This window comes from Grammomys surdaster, unplaced genomic scaffold (genome assembly GCF_004785775.1).
Source record: "Grammomys surdaster isolate TR1022 unplaced genomic scaffold, NIH_TR_1.0 205, whole genome shotgun sequence".
Classification (NCBI taxonomy): Eukaryota; Metazoa; Chordata; class Mammalia; order Rodentia; family Muridae; genus Grammomys; species Grammomys surdaster.
In genome coordinates this window covers 4,096,989-4,109,263 of record NW_021604650.1, presented here as the reverse complement: position 1 = coordinate 4,109,263, position 12,275 = coordinate 4,096,989, and the positions used below count along the sequence as shown (strand labels likewise).

Sequence of the window (12,275 nt, the reverse complement as noted above, 5' to 3'; positions counted from 1 at the left end):
CGAGGCTCAGCGACGGCAACGACGCGGCTTCTTTGAAAAAATCGCTCTTGTGCCTCCGCCGTCGGGTGCCGCGGCAGGGAACTTCATCCTTTCTGGCGTCTCTCCGCCTCTTCCCGCAGAATTCCGTCGAAGCCATCGCGGCCACTAGCGCGGGGCAAAGGAGCGCGCACGCTCGGTGTCGGCGTGGTGTCCCTCCGCCGTCATCCGTGGACTCCTTTTCGTGTCCTTCCACCGAGCCCGGGCGGTGTCCGGGTGGCTCACCGGGGGCGGCGACGCGTCTGCGGCGCGGCAGCGAGGCTCGGGGGCTATGAGGTGAGGACGTCCGGGGACCGGAGGCGGCACCCGGCGCTGCGCGAGAACGCAGGACGCGAAGCCCCGAAGCCGGCGGATGTCTCTCAAATCCCGCGATTGCGCGCGAGTTGGAGGTGAGCCCCGAGGTCTGTGAGGCGGGGGTGGCCCGGCGCTGCGAGCCAGGGCTCGGGGACAGGGGCTGGGCGCGGGCCGCGGTGGCGGCCGTGGCGGCAGGGTTGGGGGGGGCCCTCGGCGGACGCGGACTCCTTTATTCCCCCCCTCCCGTCAGCGGAGGCAGCGGGCGGTGCTACGTCCGTGCCGCCATATTGGATTTTACTCTCCAATTTTTTTCTGAGGAAATATTTTTTGGTGATTAATTTTTCTGGAGGGACGACAAAGTGTAGCCTGGCGCTCGGGAGCTCGGTGGCGGAGCTCTTGGACGGGCCCGGTGCTGGAAGACCAGCCGTACTGGCGGTGAGCCGCGGAGGACGTGCGTGCGTGCGTGCGGGAACCGGGCCGCGGGGCGGGGCTGCGGGACCGGGGCGGCCGGGCGAGCGCGGCCTGCAGTGGTGGCGGCGGCCGGAAGGGAGCGGTAGCGGTCGGCGAGGGCCGGGTCGCGGCCGCACGAGGGGAGCTGCTCGGCCGCTCGGGATTGGGGGACTGTCTTTTTCCTCTTCTCCAATGGGCGGCCGTCAAGCGTCTCGCCCAATCTGCTCGCGCTGGCGCGCCGAACTTTCGGTTGTTTTTGTTTTGGCCCGAGCCTCGTTTCCTGTCGCTCCAGGCTCAGCCTGTCGCTCTCCAGTACGCCCCCTCCCCTCTCCGTCCCGCGGCGTCGCGGGGGCACAGGCTCAGGCCCGGCGCTGTGGCTCTAGCGTCACTGGATCTGTCATCCGCTGGTTGGGACAGAGAGGGAGAAGTGGAGTTCATCTTGAACTTTCTGACGGCGTTCACTCAGAGAGTTCTCTCCAGGGGATCAGACAAGATGAACTACCTGAATTGATGATTTTTCTTAACCTGCCTTTTAGACTTAAAACTGTTTGACACAGAGGCCTGAGGGTTGGGAGACTGCGGAGTGAGTGGATGGGATTCCTTAGAGGAACTCGCTTCTCCCTGTATCTTTTCCCCCGTTCCTTTTTTTTTTTTTACAGCAACGCCAGCCTGTTCGGGTAATTAGTAGACAAAACATAAGCCCTTTCAGATACGAGGAAGAAGTTATTTCCTGCCTGAAACGATCACAGATGATTTGTGCGTGAAGTCCATGTCTTAAGAGTGAATTGCCAAAGACACACGTTTACTGTGTAGATGCATGTTTGACCGAGTCCCTCAGTAGGAGCTCCCTGTATGGTCCAGGGTTAAAGTGTGCAAATGTCTTGATGTTGTATGTGGGGAAACAATAGTTTCTGAGTCTGTAGCCTTTTGTACATTCTACTCCCTCTTCCAAGCTTCCTTACTTCCAAGCTAGTTTTCCATACCTGATGCCTTTTGGCTATCCAGTTTCCTGCATTCCTACACCCTTTCTCCTGTCCCAGCATACACACATCTTCTGAAAAGCTCCAACAGAGTGTAGCCTGCTGCTGGCACGGTCTTTTGAACATCCTTGTTGGCCCGTGTAGAAAGCAGGATTCCTCTGTTCCCTGAACGTCTTTGTATACTTGTGAGATTGTCTGTGCCATTGCTCCTACGATGGTTTTCTTGTGAGCCTGTGGAGTCTTAGTACTAAGAGTTATCTGGTCCGCCTCAGCACAGGTGCTCAGTATCTACTTCATGAAAGAGATCATTTGTTAATTTCTAGCTTGTCAGGGCTCTTTGTAGTTTTTTCAAAATGTATCCAGTTAGCGTCATTGCAAGTGTTCTTTATTGTTCTAAATTGTTACAAAGGAGAAAAAAGAAACAAAACTCTTAAAGAGAATAGGTGTCCATCCTTTCTTTGTAATTGAAACCCAACTCTTTCAAAAACCATTTCCAAGGACTCTCCCAAGTTTTTTTTTTTTTTTTTTTTTTTTAATATGTTTTCACCCACTGTGGTGACACTGGGCTACTACTCTGAGCTCGCCATACTTGTAGAAGATACCAACGGATGGCTGGGCTACAGAAATGTATGAAGATGAGAGGGGTGTGTCCTGGGAGCTTTGTGTGGATGAACAGGTGTTTTATAGGTGGGTGGGGTAGTCTTTTTAAGTTTCCCTTTAGGCATCAGTGGATCATACCTCAAATGTAATCTTCTACATAGGTATCAGCTTGTACGTTTATAATGCTCAGCTATGTGTCTGGGTTGTACAGCAGGTTTGTGTATAGTGTCTGAGAAGCTCTTTGTCTTCAGGAGTGTTTTTCCAGTGGCTTGCAGAACAAACGCTCTCAGATAAATCATTATGATTCCATCCATTATTTTGTGCTTTTGTTTGTCACATATGAACTTTACCTTCTCTCCATTCACCAAAATCCTTTTCTCCCTGGTCAAAAGGTCTGGGATTTTGTTAGCTCTAGAGCATTCTTTACTTATAAAAACAAGGGACCATGTGTCATCCCTCTATGGGGTCACAGTATTGGTTGCCTAGCATAAATTGAGTAACTGTAGGGAGAGACAGCATGGGGTAGTTGTATCTCAGGAAGAGCTAGTTCTGGGCACTAGATACTAGCTTTATGTGTATATGTAACCTTTGCTTTTTCTGTCATTAGTTACTTTGTTTTTGGAGTGGATAAAACACTTGTTTTACTGGCACTTCAGTGGAGAAAATGAATTCAGTTATGGTAAGACTTACAAATCAAAGTTTCTGACTAGCTGATGGACTTCAATGCAGCAGTTTGCAAAGCAGCTTTTTCATGGATAAGTTGTCAGTTGAAATCTTAAAAACATTGGCCTGCAAAGACAGTTCAGTGAGTTCTGCTCTTCCAGAGTTCCTGAATTCAGTTCCTGGCACCCACGTCAGGTGGCTCACAAACACTTGTAACTTCAGCCCCAGGCAATCTGACACTTCTGGCATCTAAGAGAACCTGTACTCATGTGCACATAACCATACACATACATACAATTAAAAATAGTAAAATCATTTTAAAAAGGCTTTTATCTTGAAGTGTGAATTAAAATCTGTGAAGTTTTAAAAATATATTTGAAGTTATGTGTATGAGTTGTTTTGCTTGGATATGTGCATCTGATGCCCCCAGAGATCAAAAAGGACATCCAGTCCCTTAGAACCTGAGTTACCAATGATTAGAAGCCACTCTGTGGGTTCTGGGAACTGAATTTGGGTCTTTTGCAAGCGTGACAAGTGCTCATAACTGTTGAGCTATCTCTGTAGCCCCCAAACTTTGCAGTTAAATGGCAGAATTCCATACACTTACTGTACAGACAAGGGTTCTTATTGAGCAGGTCAGGAGCTTTTAACTAGGGGGAGGGGGAGAGGTGTGTTTTTAACAGCGAGCATCCTTAAAATCCATTGTCCATATCTGTATTCTTGTTAAATACAGGGTTTTTTTTTTTAAAAAGATCACTAATCATATTTTAGATATTTAAGACTTACTTATTTATTATAAGATTTATTATATATGAATACACTGTAGCTGTCTTCAGACACACCAGAAGAGGGCATCAGATCTCATTACAGATGGTTGTGAGCCACCATGTGGCTGCTGGGATTTGAACTCAGGACCTCTGGAAGTGCAGTCAGTGCTCTTAACCACTGAGCCATCTCTCCAGCCCCCCAGGGTTTTTTTTAATAGTAGATCTCATTGTGATCTCCACCCTCCCCCCCAAGTAATTGGATGCTTCCTAAAGATTAGAAGTACCCGTGAGAGGAAAGGTGCCTGATCAATATCTAAACTATTTTTTGCCCATCAGTATGATCTGAAATCCACTTTTTCCTACACAAACCCTTTCCAAAGTGTTTGAACATAGTGGCTGGCATGTACTTACAATCTTAGCCTTCTAGAGATAAGATGCTCTCAAGTTAGAAGTCAGCCTAGACTACATGGTAAGACCCTGTTTCAAAAAGCCAAAACAAAGTCTAGTGGTGGTGGTGGTGCACGCCTTTAATTCTAGCACTTGAGAGGCAGAGGCAGGCAGATCTCTGAGTTTGAGGCCAGCCTGGTCTACATAGCAAATTCCAGGACAGCTAGGGCTACACAGAGAAACTCTGTCACCAACTCCTCTCCTCCCAGAAAAGAAGCTAAAACAAACATAGTTTACAGTTACAAATATAACTTGTTTTAGTCCCCAATTTTTAGTTATATGCATATTATTTTAAATGCTTTGTGGGGTTTTATTTTAGAGACCCCATCTATACAATAATCACCCTAACCTATTTTTCTAAGTTTGTATTAACTTCTAGTGATATATTTTCTTTTTAAATGTTTTTGAGAGAGTAGATTTCCCGTATTGTATTGTTTAAGCCAGAAAGTTAGAGTAGCTGAATTCTCATGTGCCTGAAACCATTTGCAGCCTTGTATTGGCCTTTGTTATCTTAAGTAGTTTCATAAAGGAGGAAAAATAGCACCTACACTCAGTAAGCCTCTAAGTGACATTTTATTTTGCCATTCTCTTTCCATGATGCCCAGGGACAGCCAAACCAGTTAACATCTGCTGCTTCTGGCCTCAGACCCTTAGTTGAGGCTAGCTGGTGTGGGAATGGCACAAGCTCAGACACCTTTGAACTCTAGGGTTGTGTATACAACTATGGTGCTGTTTATAAATATAATTCAGGGGCTGGTTAGAGGACTGTTGGTTTAAGAGTCAGTACTGTGTTGCAGTCTCTGTGTCACTGTGTTTAAGGCATTGATGGGGCCAGGTCTTTGTTTCTGAAGAATGATTGGACATTCTCTCCAAAGAGAGAATCTGTCTTCTAGTCCTAAGTTCTACTTCATCTTCTTGTATCTTCCCATTTCTAAGAACTACTTCAATCATACTTAACATATCCAGTTGGTTTACTCAGCTCATCCTCAGGCTTCATATGGTTTTATGTCTTTTGAAGTGTCAAAAGAGGCTTTACAAGTCCAGGTCGTTTTTCAGATTAAGATATTAGCGTACATCAGTGGTCCGAAAGTCTTGATGTTTAAGCCCCATATGGCTCCTACTTGCTGGTTAGTTACATCTCTGCAGCATGTCTTCATTGTGTGTAGAAGGGCACACTAAACAAGTAAACAGACCCAGGGGGCTTTTGTCTCTGATCAGCTTTTTTAGTCTTTTGCTTGTGGCTCAGCCTGGACTGAATTTCAACAAGAGTTTTTGAGGCCTAACGTTGCCACCTGTGATCAAATTTATTTGAGCAGCAAAATTCACTCCTGAGCCGCCTTGTTTGTGGTGCTAATATCTGCATAGTGGAGTAGCTGAGCCATGAGCCCTTAGTCACACATGCTAGTGTGAGTACTACAGCACCTGGTACAGGTGGTAGGCCACCTGCATTCTGTGCAGGTGTTCCCCCTTAAAGGAGCACCAGGTCATCATTTTTTTCTAATCAGTATTTTTAAAATTTTATTTAATATATGTGTGTGCATGTGAATACAGGTGTTCATAGAGTCCAAAAGAAAGTATTGTATCCTCTGAAGCAGCAGTTAACAAGAGATTGTGAGTGGCTCATGTGGATACTAGGAACTGAACTCTGGTCTTTGAAAAAGAGCAGCAAGTGCATTTAACCACTGAGCCGTATTTTCAACCTTTGGAGTTGTGATGGCTCTGCTTTTTTTCTGAAGGTGGAAGCTCTTGTGGGCCCTCTAGTGTTCCATGGTCACAATCTGAAGGTGGAAGCTCTTGTGGGCCCTCTAGTGTTCCATGGTCACAACTATTCCAGCACCATGAACAGTGCCTGAAGGCTCCCAGCAGGCTTTTGCTGTGTTTGTGGATTCCAGGTCTGCAGAATGAATCATTTCATCTGATTTATAGGACAAGATGAAGTGTCCGATGTGTCTGAATGAGTCAGTGATCTCTGAAGAGTATTTTTATTTTCAAAGCAATGCCTATGTTGCATCATGTAGAGTATATATTTATACCCAGCCCACAGACACTGAGAACAAAGGGTCTTTGACCCTTCAGCCAGTGAGCTAGTGTAGTCAGGGGCAAGAGAGGCCATAGGAAACCTTTCCCCTTCCAGAAGGAAGCAGAAGCAGCTTCACTCGGGGTCCTAGAAAGTTCAAAGTTAGTTGGCTCTTAAAAATGTTTGCTGACTAGAAGTAAATAGCCGGGGTGCTTTCCTCCCCACACCATGATCCTTTCTAGGTTTTCATTTTTATTTTTTCTGATTAAAGTCTCTGTATCTTTTAATTTCCTCACATCTTTGTAGTTCTTACCAGATTGTGGTTATTTTAGATGATTGCATATGTAGTCGTCTCTTCCCGAACTGGAATCAGCTCTATGAAGGCAGAAGCCATTGCCATTCTGTTCTAGGATATTCATATATGGGGCAAATACATTCAAAGATTTGTTTGCATTGAGACTTTATTGCTTCTTTGTACTAAGAGTGTAGAGTTTTCCAATTTGACCTTGGCTTAATCTTGCCTAATTCTTCTGGCCTTGTTCTCATTAATACACTGAAGAAGACAGTAGTAGCATTGTACATGTATTACAGGGTTGTCCTATGCTATGCAGTTTTTGGCACAGCGCTGAGTCAAAGTGAAGCCACAGTGTGGAGCGCCCAGAACACTAGTTAAGAGATTTCATCTATTGTACTACACAGACCCTGTTCACTCACTGTAGGTGAGGTGCTGCTTTGCAAGGCATGGCTCTCTTCTCTAGTGCCTGTGTATCTTGCTCACCCTTGTTTCCTTCCTTGACATTGAACTTCCTATGATAAAACTCAGAGTACTTTTGTTGTGTGTCATGTATTATTGAATGTGACCCTTTGTTGGAAGTGAATTAGTCAAATCACTTGCTACTTAAGTCTGTGTGGGTTTGTAATTTGTTTTATGAGAGCATCTCACTAAGTAGTCTAGTGACCTCAAACACTGGGCTCCCTGCCTCAGTCTCCCAAGTAGATGGGATTACAGGTGTGAGCTAGTATGCCCAACTAAGTTTCTTCCTTTGGTTTTTATTTTTGCCCATGTTTTTGTGAGTTTATGCTGCATCTGAGGGTGTCTCCAGAGGGCATTGGGTCTCCTGGAGTTGGAGTTACAGTGAGCTATACAATGTGGGTGTCGGTAACTAAACTTGGGTCCTCTGCAAAGAATAGTATGCTCTTTGAACCATCTTCCTAGCCCCCGAGACTGAGACATTTTGCAGTAGAGATAATGAAATCTTTTTTTAAAAGATTTATTTATTTATTCTATATGAGTATACTGTCACTCTCTTTATACACACTAGAATAGGGCATCAGATCCCATTATAGATGGTTGTGAGCCACCATGTAGGTGCTGGGAATTGAACTCTGGACCTCTGGAAGAACAGTCAGTGCTCCTAACCATTGAGCCATCTCTCTAGCCCAAGAACCATCCTTATTGCTCAGAAGTTGAGTACTCTTCAGAGCTATGGACTATAGAGGCTGTACTTACTGGTATGTGGCAGTAGGTGGCATCTGTTTCTAGAAAAGGGACAAAGTACAGCAAAGGAAATATTAGTTGTATTGGCCCTTGTTTGTATTAGATGTTACTATTGAGTGAGCCCTGATCAGGTGGGAAAATGGAGACAGTGTTCAGTTTTGTGGACTTTCTTTACAATAACATAGCTAAAACCTAAATTTTAGAGATAATATTTACTGAGGCTGTTGGAGTTAAGGAGTGTCTCTTACATAAAAGCCATGGTCAAGTACCCCAAATGTGGAGGTAGAAGAAACTGTCAACCAGTACTTTTTCTACTGAAGCATTTGGAGAGGACTGTATTTCAGGTCCAACTGTAGATCCATAGCCAAATACTATAACTGCCTAGTCAGAACTTATGAGTAGAGGGGTTTTAGTGTTTAAAATGTTTTGCTAAATCAAAATTTTTTATCTAAATAGGCTTTCGATAAAATAGGATGTTAGCCATGACTCCTAAGAAGTGGTTATTTGGCTTAGCACACATCACTTTGCTACCTAGTCGAGAAGCCAGCTGTATTTTCAGAACCCATGCAAGTCTGTACCTATGTCACACACCTCTAATGACAGGGGAAATAACTTTGAAAGTGTTTTCAATATATTGGTTCTATAAGAACATTTTGGATTGTGGTGAGATTTTGTGTGCTTCTAGTCTGATGACAAGTTTCTATCTTGGTATACTTTGTCATAGTCTTTGTAGCAGTTTTCTTTTGGCTGTTGGAATAAACTACCTGGTTCTTGATGGCTTAAAGCAAGAGTAGTCTGTTGTGGTATCACCTGGCTCATGCTGGGATGGAGGAAGAGCTAGCCTTAGCACCTTTGTCTTTTGTTGAAAGACATTTTTTTTATGGCGTTAGGGGCTCACTTAGGTGTTTCAGGATTAATCTTGTCATAAAGCTCTTAATTTAATAATAGCATCCTCAGCCCTTTCCTGGTAACATCCACAAGTTCCAGAGGGTAGAATTTAACAAACATTGCTGCCATTTTCAACCCTCTACTTTCTTCTTTAGAGTAAATCAGCCTAGCCAACTTACCACGATCAGTGGTTTTTACAACTAGCCTTTAAAATATACTGAAAAGGTGGGAGGTGAGTCTCTTGGCTTCAGGTGTGATTATCTTGGGTCCGGATGAAGGTATGACATCCAAGGGCACCTCAGAGAGCTGTCGATTGGTAGAGCAGGTGCATCTGAGCTTAGCTTTACAGAAGCTAGAAAAGGAAATTGGAAAGGGCAGCCTGATGCTGATGACATGTGTGGTATATTGTCTTAAGCTATAGAGACCTGCTCTTTGATTCTTTGACTCTAAGTACTGACTAACACTTGTGATATAGACAGCTTCACTGTAGACATCAGGAGAGGGTAGAGAAACAGAAATCTCCTACACTTCCTTCTTTTGTTTCCGAACAGTCTTATCAAGTCACCTAGCTTTTCAAATGAGATGCTTTCCAGCAATGTAGTCACAGAAGCTAACCATAAATTTATGGTCACTTCCTAGAAAATTATCAACTGAGCATTTGTGCCATCAAATTGTCTGACATTTTGGGATGGGATATTGGACACAAATGCTTCTGGTAGCTTATGGTGTTTGTGTGGCCTGGTCAGTTTGCTATAGGGTTCTTAGAGAGTAGGTGTGTGCTGATTGCAGATGGGCCTGGAATAGCATTGATGAAACTGGTTTGGCGTCTGCTGTGTTAGCATATTTTGAGTCTTAGATTTGGAGGGAAAAACTTAACCAATTGGGCTCATTTTAGCTTTGGGGTTTCAAAGTAGAGGGAATGACACAGATGAACCTGTGGTATGTCCACCATTGTGTGAGGTTCCAGTAGTGTAAGTACTACCTTGTAGCTTCCACTGCGATACTGAGTGCCAGTGTTCCCAAGGACTGTGCCCAGCATGCACAGCTGGAGAATTATCCCTGAATCAGTGGACAAGACATGGAGAATAGGGAAGGTGGGACTAGAACAGGCTGGCAGTGTCCCACATCAAAGGCCCTGTAGTAGGAAGCAGTGGACGTTTTTATTTTTTATTCTTTGTTGTGTCTGTAAATTTTACTCCAGAAGATTATGTGCTTGTGTTGTCAAGCTGACAGTATTGCAGGTAAAGTGCTGGCTGTCACTGACCCCAGGATAATCATACTACTGTTGTTACCAAATTGTAGTTAGATCATTTAAATTTTATATATTTATACACACACACACACACACACACACACATATTTGCTTTTTTGAATAAAGATTTCTAGAATTCTTTAACGAGATAGAGCCTGTTTTTTGTTTAATTTTTAATGTTTCTTTGCGTGCATGCATACCATAATGTTCATATATAAGTCAGAGGACAATTGTGTGGGTCCCAGGGATTGATTGCAGGTCATCAGATGTGATGGCAAGCACATCTTCACCCGTTGAGCCATGTCACTGGTGCTATAGTCTGCTTTTTTTTTTTTTAAGTAAATGTGAGAAGTCATTTTATTTTTTAAATAAAGATTTTATTTATTATATATATATGATGAGTACACTGTAGCTGTCTTCAGGCATGCCAGAAGAGGGCATCAGATCCCATTACAGATGGTTGTGAGCCACCATGTGGTTGCTGGGAATTGAACTCAGGACCTTTGGAAGAGTAGTCAGTGCTCTTAACTGCTGAGCTATCTCTCCAGTCCTACAGTCTGCTTTTTAACTTATATTTTCTTGTCAACCACTTGGGATTGTTCCTGCCACTGTATGTTTTCTCTAAGATAAAACACATATACGCCCAGAATGTTAAACTTGTTCAAGAGTTCTTAATAATGTCATAGAATTATGTTAAAATTCTTATAGTCACTCCAATGAATTTTTTATTTCTTTTTTTTTTTGGGGGGGGGGTTCGAGACAGGTTTCTCTGTATAGCCCTGGCTGCCCTGGAACTCACTCTGAAGACCAGGCTGGCCTCCAACTCAGAAATCCGCCTACCTCTGCCTCCCAAGTGCTGGGGATTAAAGGCGTGTGCCATCACTGCCCGGCCATGTTTTTATTTCTATGACATTAAAAATTTTTTTTTAAATTATCTGTCAATTTGTGTCTTACCTGCTTGTAAGTCTGTACAGAACGTGTGTGCCTTGTGCCTATGAAGGCCAGAAGAGGGCATCAGATCCCCTGGAACCTGAGTCAAAAGTTACAAGTGGTTGTGAGCTGCCATATGGGGGCTAGGAATTAAACCTGGGTCCTCTGCAAGAGCAACCAGTGCCCCTAACCTCTCTGCCATCTCTCAGGCCCTCTCTGCAGAATTTTAAAAAGTAGTTTTTGTACAACATAAAACAAAAAACTCTCCCATCTTGAAGTTCTATTTGGAAGCAGAGTCCTCCAAATGGGCCAAGACTGTCAACTCAGGAGCCCTACCAGCGCTGTACTTTTTCATCCAGAGACTGGGCAGGAAGATGTCCATTGTTGCTGGGCACAGGATATTTCCTGAGTCTAGTACATTTACTGAGACAATTATGTTTTCTTCTGAATTGGGTGTTTTTCTGAATATAAGTAAATAGGAATTTAGGGAAAATAGTACCCTCTCCCCTGAATGCAGCTGTAGTGTTCTCAAGGGAGGGGAAGTGTAATAGTGGATGGGTGCTCTTTATCTTAGTGATATTATAACATGGTGTGATTATGAGTTTCCATTTCTACTTCAGTTCTTTTGGAGGGGTGGGATTGTTTTGTACTATATTTGAGGTGAGAGGTCTTACTATGTAGCTGGCCTCAAATTCATTGTCTTTTTAAGCCTCTAGTCTAGCCTTCTTAATTCCCTAAGTACTTTATTATTTTAACAGTTTTCTCATGTGCTTCATGCTGATCCTAATTTGCACCCCCCACTCCAGCCTTGTGCATGGTCCTAGGACCTGAGAAACATTACCTCTTCTCCCACCTGTTGATCCAGTGACTGTACTCTTCCTTAGTGTTGATGAACCAGCCACTTGGGAATGATGCTGCCATCCCTAGTGCAGTTACTCTTACCTTTCCTCAGAATCTAGTTGCATCATTTTTAGAGACTGCAGGGTCACCCCTTGGGACTTCATCATCTTCTACTCAGAAAAGCATACCACTCGAGTCCAGAGAATTAACTTTTTAAGTAGAGTATCCTGTATGTACTCTTTGACAGTATCATACACAAAACAATGTATCTTGATCATGTTCCCTCAACTTTCCCCTCCACTCCTCCCGTCAACCTCCCAAAACATACTCTTCTCCCCTCCCCGTGTGTGTGTGTGTGTGTGTGTGTGTGTGTGTGTCCCTATTTTGCAACCCATTGAGTCCTGCTAGTATAATATTGCTTGCTGTAATACTGACTGATGCTGCTGTCTTGGTCTTGTGCAGATAACCACAATGGTAGTGAGTTCATGAGAGAATTCATAGTTCACATCACTCCCCCCACCCACCCCCCATCATCCTATTCTTATATTTTCTTCATCTCTTCCTCCTTGATGTTCTCTGAGCCATGGAGTAGGGTTTGATGTAGATGTCCCAT

The 12,275-nt window shown here is 43.9% G+C and overlaps 1 protein-coding gene across 4 annotated transcripts in view; it reads left to right on the top strand.

The window, feature by feature from the left end:
* The first annotated feature begins 317 nt into the window (after positions 1 to 317).
* Positions 318 to 12,275, top strand: part of Kmt5b (lysine methyltransferase 5B) — a 48,672-nt gene continuing 36,714 nt past the window's right edge. For 2 of the 4 annotated variants that reach the window (XM_028770938.1, XM_028770934.1), the window contains exon 1: positions 318 to 425. The gene's annotated coding sequence lies outside the window, so the exon portion shown is untranslated. Of the gene's footprint in view, positions 438 to 666; positions 766 to 12,275 lie in introns of those variants that run through there. The other 2 variants (XM_028770935.1, XM_028770936.1) reach the window with 2 other exon arrangements.